This window comes from Ahaetulla prasina, chromosome 2, assembly GCF_028640845.1.
Source record: "Ahaetulla prasina isolate Xishuangbanna chromosome 2, ASM2864084v1, whole genome shotgun sequence".
Lineage (NCBI taxonomy): Eukaryota > Metazoa > Chordata > Lepidosauria > Squamata > Colubridae > Ahaetulla > Ahaetulla prasina.
This window is the reverse complement of record NC_080540.1, coordinates 176,335,470-176,348,620: the sequence shown is the minus strand read 5'-3', so window position 1 is coordinate 176,348,620 and position 13,151 is coordinate 176,335,470. Positions and strand designations below refer to the sequence as shown.

The following is a 13,151-nucleotide window of genomic DNA, read 5'->3' as shown; positions in this document are numbered from 1 at the left end:
TTATGACCACAACTGAGGCCCAGAATTTCTATTGTTAAGTGAGACATTTGTTAAATGAGTTTTGCTTCATTTTATGACCGTTCGTGCCTCAGTTGTTAAGTGAATCGCTACGGTTGTTAAGTGAATCTGGTTCCCCATTGTCAGAACGTCACAAAAGGGGATCACATGACCTTGGCACACAGCAACGGTCATAAATATGAACTAGTTGCCAAGCATATCAATTTTGATCACTTCATCCTAGGGCTGCTGCAAAGGTCATAACTGTGAATAACGGTCATAAGTCACTTTTTTCAATGCTGTTGTAACTTTGAATGGCCACTAAATGAACTGTTGTAAGTCGAGGACTACCTGTATATCTTTTCTTAATTAAAGTTTTTGCCATCAACTTTTGCCTGACTCATATTCAGGTCATTCAAATTCCCCTCCAGAATCATTAAGCAGATCCATCTCCATGCATGAACAATTGATGGCGCTTCGGCCTTCCAGATGTTGTTGAATTACAATTCTTAGCAGCCTGAGGTAAGGTGACTAATGCTAAGGGATGCTGGGAGTGGTAGTTCAACAACAAATGGAAGGTCTCATTCTTCAGACACCAATCCTATTTCATCAGCCTCACTGCATATGTTGAGATCTGACAAACATACTCCAGGGCTAAATACAACCCACCAGCCCCTGTGCAGCATCATATGGCAATGTTTCTCCAGCCTATTAACTGTGATAATCTGGACTGCCACACAAACAAAATCTACATGAACATTTTACCTTGCGAGACCGCCATATTACATTCCAGCAAAAGGCTGGGCATGAGGGGACTATTAGTAACATTTAAATTCATGAATATATTCAAGAATAAACAGCACAAAAAAATTAGATTATTTCAGTAAAATGTGTTTTAGTAACGTTCTCTTCCTATTGAGCCTGCTGAAGCATCGACTCTTGTTTTATCAAGAATGTCCAGTTGGTCAAGGAAAAAGCAGTTCAGATTAGCTGGGGAGCTGTCCAGTATGAAGAATAGTGTGAGAGATGTTGCTTCAGCAATGGCTAGGTTCCAGCTGAGCAGTTGTATAAGTGACTTTGCTGCCTTATGTCTTTCTTCCTTGCTTTTTCCTGGCTTGACTGGTCTCAGAGAGGCTATTTTGTTTTAACTTCATCGTAAGAAAATGGTCAGGGAGGAAACTCTTTTCAAAATCATTTATTGAGGCTTGACATGTTTTGGAAAAGAACAAGGCCTTTCTCAGGGCATTCAGCAAGCTGCAAAAGTAAAATGTATTTGTTTATTTCCTGCCTTTATTATTTTTATAAATAACTTAAATCAGCAAACATGCACAATACTTCTTCCTCTTCCTATTTTCTCCATAACAACAACTCTTGAGGTGGCTTGAACTGAGAGAGAATAACTGGCTCAAAGTCACCCATCTGGCTTTTAACTCACAGTCTCCTAGCTTCTAGTCTGGTGCCTTAACCACTAGACCAAAATGCTGTAAGTCTCACTTTGGAGCTAGAGTAACCATATATGACCTGGAACCCAAGTATGAACTGAAGAAATGGAAAAGTATATTACAAAATCTCCATGAGACAGTTTCTCCTTTGGCAATGTTGATTGGGGGGGGGAAATAAGTCAACGGTAGATTTGTCTTTGTTGATCTGAGAACAAAGAAGGCAAAAGCAGAGTGAGTTGGAAACTCACACAGATCTCAGCCTCTGGCAGTTTTTGCAATCTCCCAAGATCTCATTAGAGATGCTGGCTTACCATAGGATGGTTACTCATCTCTCACACTGGAAACTCAGTATTGGAGATATTTCCCTGATACTAGTTGTCTCCTTCTAGTGTCTCCAATGCATTCCGGGAATTCATTCCACTAGGGTGGTGTTCCTTAACCTTGTTTTGTGACCCAGGCCCAAGTAGGTAGTAGGAAACTCAGTCCGTGAAACAAACAAACAGCTGAGAATTACTTCATTCCCAGCGTAGTTCAACTAAATTAAAACAAATTCCTCCCAACACAAATTCCTCAGTCCTATCACAAACCTTGGTCCAATTAGGCAAACTGCCAAAGGCCTTTCTTGGCAAACGTTCAGAAGTCAAAAAAATAAATGCAAGACGTAGACGAAGCAGAAGACAAAGCAACCAACGTTGCTTTCCGGCAAAGCCCAAACAGATGCTGGTCTGTTTTAAGCCTTATGGGAGGGGCCAATTATCTTTTGGCCCTACTCCCAAGTCGTCCTTTTTGCTTGAGCTGCTCTTGCCTTCTGGCAGCTCTTCTCATGTGTGCATTAGGAACAGGCTCCTCCTGTTCCTCTGCCTCACTACTATCAGTCTCTGGAGGCTCTGGAGTCCGCACCTCACTCCCCGATGGCCCTGGCCTCACCTCAGCCTTATCCCTGTCCAACTCGGTTCCCACTTCCGCAGGTTGCTGGCAGACCACAACACCTTGAATTATATCACTCATCTTCCTCATCCATACACCATGTCGATTGTGGCTGATGGGTATCAAAACTAAAATAGAGAGAGGGAGCTGTGTGGAGGAAAATGATATGGAAGGAACAGGTAAAGGGAAGCAGAACCAGCCAGCCTGCTGTTTAGATGGGGAGAGGTAATTGAGTAAAAGGCTACTCCTTGAGGCTCAGTTCAGGACTGCTGTGTGGGAATCTGAAGCAGGAACAAAGGGCGCATTGCAAGCTGCAAAATTGTTCAATTTCCTCTGCATTTTCTTTTTGCACATATCCATAAAACATACATGTAATCCTGCCCAAGAGCAAATCTCGTAGAGGCAGCTCAAAGGGAAAGAAGGAGATCTAAATTGCTGCCCAGCTTGGGATAACGTGGAATGAGTAAAATACATTTTATAAACTGTAAAAGCTAGAATAAGTAGAACAGATCATGTTAAAGATATACGGCCTACTGTAAAGAGAAATTGGAGTGAAGGTCAACCCAAAAGGCAGGAGCAGCCATATTATTGTGATGTAAGCTTTCCTCAGAGGCAGAGCATGTTGTTGTTTGCTGCTGTGTCAGGGGTGTGTGTGTGTAAGTATATTTGTAAGTATATTTGCCATTGTAATGAAGGAGAGGAATTGTCTGAACAAAAGGCCTTGAAAGGTGAGGGGCCCTTATTGCAATCCATGCTCTTCCTGCTAGAAAGCCTTTGGGGAATTTCTGTGAAGGGGTGTGAGTTCATAAGCTTCCAAGTTGTACTTGGCTGATCACACAGAGAAATCAGTGATTCAGGCCAACTGATTTTTGTTCCTCTAAGGGCTCTTTCTCATCCTGGCTCAGCTTAGGCCACCACTGCCACTCATATCTCCTTGCCTCATGCCTTAATGAGGAACACCAAAACAAAGTCAGATCTCCTGAAGTCTCTGAAGGGCTCTGCGCTCTGAAGACGGACCTGATGGAGCTGCCACTCACAGTGGGAGGAATCTCCTTAAGAACAGCACCTTTAACTAGAGCAGGGGGTCTCCGACCTTGGCAACTTTAAGCCTGGCGGACTTCAACTCCCAGAATCCCCCCAGCCAGCAAAGCAAAGCAAAGCTGGCTGGGGAATTCTGGGAGTTGAAGTCTGCCAGGCTTAAAGTTGCCAAGGTTGGAGGCCTCTGATTTACCAGAGCATTGCTAGTTCTTCAAGCATGTTTTATTAACACACATTCGATCCCAGATCAAAAGAATGGTTGAAGGTCCGGATGTAACTATTTAGATGGCTGGTTCACGCCTTCGATGCAGACACCGAGTAACCTTTTTCTTGGACTTCCAGCTTCAGGCTGCTGGTGGGACACTCCCTGATGATAAAAAATAGTGCAAGAGCCAGAAGGCTACAATCCTTTCAGCCTGTTGTTCTTCTACATGTAGAAAGGATGGGAGAGAACTTGGTGTATGTTTCCTGGATAGAGAATGACATACTTACAGTACTTCGGTGCCCCTGCTCAGCTGAGCAGACTCTGGAGTAGACTTCCTCGCTCACTTGTGCCGATTCAGCTCATGAGCCTCAAGGAGACCACTCAGGTTGCTCCTTCCACATTCTTGCCAGGGGTTTCCATGGTTTTAACTCGCGTTATCTTCTAGAGTGAAATGAACTTGAAATCCTAATGCAGTCTGCCAAAACTAAAAAGAACAACGACAAAAAAAAGGAATAAGCATCACATGATGCACTTCAGTGCAATTTGAAGTTCTCTAATTTAAGCTAATGCATTTTGAATAAAAATAGGAATTGATTGGGATAGGAGAGTCAAGAAGGAAGAAAACAAGGTTGTGGCAGCCAAATACATGCAGCAATAGCTTTTAAAGCCCCTCGGTTGGTTGTAGAATTACATTAATGCATTGTAAAGCCGTCAGCCCAAGATTGACCTCTTAGAAGTACAGGCCCTGCACTATGGAGAAAGACCAGGTCCCTTCTGTTTCCTGTTTCACTTAAAATGGTCTTTGACCATTTGGAAGCCCCCCCCCCCATTTAATAACTAAAACTGTAGAGTAGAGTAGAGTGGAGTGGAGTGGAGTGGAGTGGAATAGAATAGAATAGAATAGAATAGAATAGAATAGAATAGAATAGAATAGAATAGAATACCATGTTTCCCCAAAAATAAGACCCTGTCTTATATTTTTTTTCAGCCCTGAAATAAGTGCTTGGCCTTATTGCCATGCGCTCAAAAGCCCAGTTGGGTTTATTATCAGGGGATGTCTTATTTTGGGGAAAACAGGGTAGAATAATATAGAATAGAATAGAATAGAATAGAATAGAATAGAATAGAATAGAATGGAATGGAATGGAATGGAATGGAACGGAACGGAACGGAACGGAACGAAACGGAACAGAAAGGAATAGGAATAGGAGTAGACAGAGCCTGGGGGCAGAGTCAAGAGAGGAATGAGCCTGGAGTCATTATATTGCCACAAGTCTATTCCCCCGTCCTTGAAATTCCACTGACTCTTATCTAGTACCAATTTAGTGCTGAACACTAGCTGATTAGATTCATGTGTATAGGCATCAGCAATAAATCTGGAACTTAATATGTGTGATCCTGATTCTTAGCACTTGATAACAGAAGAGAACAGAACAGAACAAACAGAACAGAACAGAATGCTCATGGGACACCAACCCTGAAAGTCAGAAGCTGAGCAAATTCAGACAAGGCTTTAAAAATCCTGTCTGAGAACAGGAGTTTTGCTGCTCCATCTCTAGTTAATTTACTGTAATACAGAGCAATGCTCTGATTGAGTGTGGAACTTCCTCTTACTTTTCACTGTATATTGGTGATACAGTGGCAACCAGAAGGAGTCCTCGTTCCATATACTTCGGGGATTGTTCTTAGGCTGGAGGGGTGTTTTTAAAAGTGTAAATAGATGATTAAAGCCTTGTGTAGCTCAAATACAAGCTTCACAATGTCACCATTGAATCAGGTATTACTTTCATCTTCCCTCCCTTTCAGTCACTTGGTCCAGCTTGAAGGCTGAGAGAAATGCTTAAGGAATCAAAAAGTAATGACCAATATTCATTAAAGCAGTGGCTTTCTTGCAGGCTTAGACTTTAGTTTTAGCAGGCCCTAAGAAAGGTCTATTTTCCCAAACAGGGTGCAATCCAGATTATATCTTTAGGGAGATCTACTGGGGGAAACTTCTGAAAGTTGTTTTAAATTGGGCTTAGATAAATAAAGGTGGTGGAAGGAGAGGCACCACCAAACACCTTTCCCATTCTTCTCTGAACCTGACACAACACTAATACTCTTATAATAATAACAGAGTTGGAAGGGACCTTGGAGGTCTTCTAGTCCAACTCCCTGCCCAGGCAGGAAACCCTACACCACTTCAGACAAACGGTTGTCCAACATCTTCTTAAAATCTTAATCTTAAAGGTCAAGTGTATCATATTTTCCTCTAGTTTTAAATTCCAAACTGCCTTGCATTTGCAAACAGTCCATTCCGTTCGGAAATCCAATAGTGATTTAATCAAATCACTGAATCAAATTAAATTTCCACATCAGATGACTGAATCAAATTCGTCATGTCGCTTTGTGCACATACAAAAATACCTTTTCCCTGGCTGAATCCACTTTCCGAGCAGAATGAAATCAGTTTAGGAGGGCTCACTTTTTAAAAAATAAAAAAACCCAAACACGCCCAATTTAGAAATCAAATCACCATGACTATGAAATCTGCATCCCAATAACTAAATTGAAGTGGATCTGATCTGTTCCCCAACCTTCTCCTGTGTATGGAGGACAAGTAGCTATAAAGGTTTGGAAAGAAAAAATTAAGGAGGGGATATAATCACTGAATGGAAGCTATGCTGTGCATTGAAGTGGGGAGGCACTTTTATATCAGTTTATGTCTATTCTCTAGGCCAGTGATGGCTAATCTTTTTGCCATTGTGTGCCTGGAGGAGGGGCAAGGGGGTCGCGCACACAGGTGCCCACACCCATAATTCTATGCACCCCACCCCAGTGCATGTGCACGTGACCCACCCACCCACCTCCGCGCTCCCCCGCTCCTGGCACGTGATGGCCCAGTAGGCCCATTTTTCTCTCTCACCTGGCTCCAGAGCTTTTCTAGGAGTCTGGGGTGGGGAAGCAAAAACGGCCTTCCGTCCCCCCCAGAGGTCCTCTGGAGGCCGAAAATGGCCCGTTTGCCAACTTCCGGTAGGACCGGAAGGCCCGAAAATCAGTTGGCCGGCACGCACATGCACGTCGGAGCTGAGCTCGCGTGCCCATTGATATGGCTATGCGTGCCACCTGTGGCACATGTGCCATAGGTTCGCCATCATGGCTCTAGGCAAAGCTTCATAGACTGGATTTGAGAGGCTAAGAATCGGCTTGCAGTAATGAGCTGGCCAAAAGAGACACTGGGACAGATTCCCACAATCCCCTTGCATTTTACTCTTTGGTCTGCTCCTCTTCATTTACAGCCAAGAATGCTGAGATGCCAGAGATAGAAGAGGACAAAACTGACTTTCATCCCATAGTGTCAAAGCCAACTTTTGACTAAGATGCTTTTAATCTCGACCTGTGCTATTATTAGCAAAACACCTTGCCAGGGTGAAAGAAAATGAGCAGAGTCAGTCCCTCTTAGCCAAAGCACTGTCAGGTTAGAGATGTAACAAAATGATGAGACGAGAAGCAGGCAAGAGGGAAAATTACAGATACAGTTTATAGAAGGAAATAGATGCTCCCCACCACTGCGATAAGGGTGGTGCATAAGCAGGATAAGCAGGGATGCCAGGTTTAAATTTAGAAAATCTCTGGAAGAAAGCAATCGATTCTGAGAGGTGATTTAGTGACGAGACAGAGTAGTCCAAAATCCAGAATTGGTTTCCTTGAATTTTGCTTAGTAACTTTAATTCTGAGCTTAACCTACTGCAATAGTGTTCTTGTGAGTATATTCTAAGGTGACAAGGGGACAGGGTGACTCTTGATGCAAGCTTTGGGGGAAGGTAGACTAGGAAGAGAGATGCTAAATTGTTAGCTGGTCGAAAGAGAAACAGCCCTTTCCTCTCCTCTCCTCTCCTCTCCTCTTCTCTCTTTCTTTTCTTTTCTTTTCTTTTCTCTTTTCCTTTCCTTTCCTCTCCTCTCCTTCTTTTCTTTTCTTTTCTTTTCTCCTTTCCTTTCCTTTCCTTTCCTCTCCTCTCCTTCTTTTCTTTTCTCTTTTCCTCTCCTCGCCTCTCCTCTCCTCTCCTTCTTTTCTTTTCTCTTTTCCTTTCCTTTCCTTTCCTTTCCTCTCCTCTCCTTCTTTCCTTTTCTCTTTTCTTCTCATCTCATCTCCCTCTTTTCTTTTCTTTTCTTTTCTCCTTTCCTTTCCTCTCCTCTCCTCTCCTCTCCTCTCCTCTCCTCTCCCCTCCCCTCCCCTCCCCTCCTCTCCTCTCCTTCTTTTCTCTTTTCCTTTCCTTTTTGTTCTGAATGGCAGCACTATTTGCAGAAATGGAAACAATTATTATGATTTTTGCCAATTCATAGTGATAAATGCTATTATTGCATTTCTTAATCACAATTGCCCTTCTTCCCCCCCAAGAAAGCTTCCCTGCAAAGAAGGCTAGAGTGCCAGATAATGACTAGCACTTTCTTAGCACAATATTGGCCCCGGTCTTCTTAACTGAGTTCCAAGAGTCTGCTCTACTGTAGCTACACTACAGTATGCAGGTAACCCTCGACTTATGACCAGAATTGAGCTCAAAATTTCCATTGCTAAGCAAGACAATAGTTAAGTGAGTTTTGTCCCATTTTACTATTTTTCTTTCCACAATTGTTAAGTGAATTACTGCAGTTGTTAAGTTAGTAACACGGTTGTTAAGTGATTGTGACTTCCCCATTGACTTTGGCTTGTCAGATGGTCTCAGAAGGTGATCACATAATCCTAGGACATTGCGACCATCATAAATACATGCCAGTTGCCATGTGTCCAAATTCTGATCACGTGACCACGGGGGTGCGGCAAAGGTCATAAATGTGAAAAGCAATCATAAGTCACCTTTTAAAGTGCAGTTGTAACTTCAAATAATCATCAAATGAATGGTTGTAAGTTGAGGATTACCTGTATTGATAGTTATTCTAACCACAGGATTTTTGAGGCGTATGGTGCCAGAAGCTCATTAAAAACTGGCAACCCAATACTGGCAATACTGGCAATGTAAAAAACTCATTTAAAAGTTTGCAACCCAAAATGCAGAAGTGATCACTTAACCATAGACCAAAGATCCTTTTGAGATACTTTAAGATTAGGAAAACGAAATTTCAGTGGTATGGCTTCATTACAGATGTTTAAAGTGAAGTGCAGAGTTGCATCTGCCAGAATCCTATCCCATATAGAAATGCATTTAAAGCTTTACTGAGACAGGGTCTGAGAAGACCCAGTTTAAATGTTCCTTTTCCTTGAATACAGTACAGTAACTTGCTGTTTCCTTTGCCAAAGGAGGATAACAACAACAACAACAACAACAGACTTTTCATGGTTCTTTCAAGGATTATTAAATGTCATATTGATATATTTGCCTCCCTTGAAAATATATTTCCTGCAGCCTTTTCTCAAATGAAATTTACATTAAAAAAAAACATCATGCAATATTTACTAGGAGATCATATGACAGCCAGAGGGCTCCCTCCATATGCACCCACCCACTTCAATCAATGCTAGCAAATAATATACATTGGGGGAAAGTATTTTAAGCCAGTCCTCTCAATGATCAATGTGCAGTGATGCTGGGTCAGTAGTAGAATATTAATCAGTATTTCTCCTATAATTTTAAAGTAATACAGTCATAGGGCACCTGGGTTGCCCAGTATGTAGGCTCTTTGTTTTGATCTACTGCAGCAGAACACTGGAGTCCAGTGTCACCCTATAGACCAACGAATTTAATATTGTTGCATAAATAGGTTATGCAATAGTGAATACATTAACCCTAAAGGTGCCAGTAGATTCTGCTGTTTTTGCAAAGAGAAGATATAGAACGAGATGGCTGCTGTTCTCCCCAACAACCTCAAAGCCAAGGTCATGGTCATTAATTCTGATTACATTTTTTTCTGCTCTCTTAGAGTTTATGATTGATTTTTCTATTCATTATTTTATTTAACTGATTTCTGCTGAATATTTTAAAAGAACAAAATCATTTTAAAAAGGAGGTATGTCCTCCATAATTGATTATAATTTGTATATCTTTTGTATCATCCAAAAATCAGATTTGATTCTTTCTTCCCTGTTATTAACAGGTGGTGAGCACACCTAGAAGCCTCTAAAGCAGGGGTCTCCAACCTTGGCCAGTTTAAGACTTGTGGACTTCAACTCCCAGACTTCCTCTGGAAGAACTCTAGGAGTTGGTCCACAAGTCTTAAAGTGGCCAAGGTTGGAAACCCCTGCTCTAAAGAATTCACTTGTTCCCTTCTAGTGGGGGGTTACCAAAGGTTGTTGACCCTGTTTTCAAGGAAAGCGATATGACATACATTTATTTTGTTGGTCAAAATTCTACTTGTGCTTAAGTAGACAAGTTAGTCCTATAAGAGTTTATCAGTTTACCTATTTGTTATTCTGGATGGAGCTATTATATGCAAACAGTTTAAAATAACTTTCCAACAAATTGTATATCCACTTTATAGTTGAGCCTCTAACTTTCCTTTCAGTGGCTTGTTGCTGAGCCTACTATCATTATTACTATTCCAGTTATTATTGATGATCCTATGATTATTTTTATATAGTCATTGCTGAATATACAAAGTATTTAATATATATTTTCAATTCCAGTGTGGAAAAATGAAAATAGCACACACTGTCCAATGGAATGTATGCCCATGGGTTATCCTTAGCTGCTGCAAAGATCAAGTGCTTTCAATGGTTTTGTTCAATAGATAAAAGGAAGATTTTTTAATGCCTACCTTAATTTTCAGAGACTCTGACTGCCTTCATCATAACAAGGGATGATTTTCTGCCTCCAAAATTATGTGTAAAAAAACCCTTCCCAGTGTCTCATGGCCAAAGGGGATAAACAGTCAATTAATTGGACTAAGCATTGAAATTCTGATGGGTGTAAGAATAAGAGTTTGTTCATTTATCCATTGTAGGGAATAGCCTCCCCAAATGATTTACAGAGGTAAAATACTTTGCCACTATAAAGGCATCTTCTCGTCCTATGGGCTCTGATTATCAAGTCTACTTGAAGTGTGGTGGAAGCTTTAAACCTTCTGACCACAATCTAAGCTCAGGAATTCTGGCTTTTGTGATTCCCAACAGGAATGGGAAGGCTGGCTTTATATGTTGCTTTAGAACTGTGACATGCCACATCCATGTATCAATATGATTATCAAGGAGCTTAGTTCTTGATTTGGCTACTCAGATAGCAGAATGGTTTTTGCCTTGCCTAAGATGTAAAATAACCTTAGAACATTATGCCAGGGGAAATAGCGGCATATGTTATCTGCTTGCCTCCCCTCCTTCTACCGCTATGTTTACTAGTTAGGAGTTCTTTCCTAACAGTAATGCTCAGGCTCATCCCGTGAAATGAAATTGATGGGTAAGAGATTTGGGACAAAGAGAAGAAGCTTTTCTTTGATTTCTGCTAAGCAAATCGATTTAAAGGGGTCTGAATAAATTCATAGCTGATAACCACGACCCCTAGATAAAAATCTCAGATTTTATGACAGTATTTCTTTACATTCCTAGAAGATAAACCAAAGAGGCCTATTACTTTCACCTCCTATTCGTGGCCTTGTTTTTATTTATTTACACTATTTATTTATTTATTTATTTATTTATTCCTTTCATTTTAATTATCATAATATAAAATACAAATGAAAACAAAGATAATAGGGAAATGGGGAAGGAAAAAAAGGAAAAAAGAGAAGTGCGGAGTATGGGGAACAAAAAAGAAAGAAAACACATTAATTTCCAACCTTTTTTCAATGTAGTAGAATAAAAATAATAAAAATACAGCCTTAACTTTTTACTTTTATTATTAAAAAAGTTTTATTTTAACATTCATATCCAATAACATTTAATGTACCATCATATACAATTAATCGGACCTGCCCGGTCACCACCCCCTTCCTTTAACTCTCTTCCCTTCTCTACCGTCTTCTACTTTCCACAACCATCCTCCCCCTCTCTTATCTACATCCTCTCCTCCTTCCTCCCTACTCCTTTCTTCTCCCTCTTCTATCCCTCTTCCTTCCTTTCCTCTTCCTCCTCTTCTCTTTCCTACCTCCTTCTCTCTTCTACTTCCTTCTTTCCCATCATTCTGAAGTGGTAGCCAGGCAGCTCCGATCTTACATTAATTATACGTCTTCGATCAACTTTGTACATTGACCATCAATCCATTTTCTACCCTCATCCCCTCCCCTCCCTCCCCTCCTCCCCACCCCGGGACTTTTACTTTTACTTTTATATACTTAGTATATACTAGAGATTTCAATAGCAATACGTTCTTGAAGGTATCTCATCTTATAGCAGGTTTCTTATGTTCTCAGTGCTTATGCCAAATAGACTGGAAACCACTTCTGGACTTTGTGCTTGAGGTGGAAAAAAATGAAACTTTGATTTTGGCTTTTACTGATTAATAGGTTTGTTGTTATAGAAATGGCTAGTTTATATTACTATATAAAAGTAAAAAGTTGAGGTTTGATGCTATTATCCTATTCTACTATACCAAAAGGATTTTTAAAATTTTATATTATAAATTAATAAAAAGGTACTTAATGATTGCCTTATTTCTCTTTGCTCCCACAATTGCATTTTCCATCACAATAGTCATCAACCCTGCAAATTGTGTATTAATATTGTTGATTTTCTAGAGCAAAAATGTAGACTGTTGATATGAATTCTTAGTAACTATAATATTTAGGAGTGCCCCTTTTAAATGATGGCTTTGTTAAAGTGATCAAAGGGATGAAAGGTTTTACACTTGCCCTTGTAAGAGATTGCAAGAGATTTCAGTTCCAGTGAAAAGGTACTAAAACTCCTCACTGTCATTGCCTCTGTTAGTCATACTTGTGTATTAATACGTATGACAATATATGTGTGTAAATGTGTGTTTGTGCATATGCACATATGTAGATCTGTAAAAATTAGCAGTCAACAAGAAAAAAAAACCCTACACCTGTATTTTGTGACATATTATTTCAGGTAGGTTATTTTGTGCTTCCTAAATATTTAAAAACAAGATCCCCTTGCACTCTGAGGGAACTTCCTCTAATAGGCATGTATGGAATTATATTGTTGCCTGTTTTTAATTATTTATATCTGACTCTCAGCAAAAATTCCAAGTTAGCTGATAGGAAACCAATAGCTTTCCTTCTACCATATTTAGAGAGAGTGGATTTGTTTCCATATTTGGGGGATAAAGACTTTCAGGATACATGTAAAGTTGATTTCTAGTTGGGCTAAGGTAGGGATAGGAAATTGATTTGAATTATTCTAATCAATATATTTGTATCCCTGTTCCCATATTGCTTGAAGAAAGTTAAGGGGGGATTTCTGACAAATGATCATGACAATCATTTTTGGGATAAGATAATCCAATCTTAACCTAGCGTCTCCTACATTTTACTGGGAATTCCGGGAATTGTAATCCTAGTATATCTGTGTCGCACTCTTTAGGCATAGCTTTGGAATCAATTTATTGGGTCCCTTTGTACATTCATCCAGTTATGTAGTGAGACCAATAATCCAAGTTCCATTGAGGTGGCCTCAGCTA

General features: G+C 40.3%; 1 long non-coding RNA gene across 1 annotated transcript in view; it reads right to left on the bottom strand.

Annotated features, from left to right (window-relative positions):
* Positions 1 to 369: 369 nt before the first annotated feature.
* Positions 370 to 13,151, bottom strand: part of LOC131192995 (uncharacterized) — a 50,624-nt gene continuing 37,842 nt past the window's right edge. The window contains exons 4-5 of the long non-coding RNA XR_009153820.1: positions 3,897 to 4,093; positions 370 to 1,251 (exon numbers count right to left, since the gene is read on the bottom strand). This is a non-coding gene — a long non-coding RNA (uncharacterized LOC131192995). The remainder of the gene's footprint in view (positions 1,252 to 3,896; positions 4,094 to 13,151) is intronic.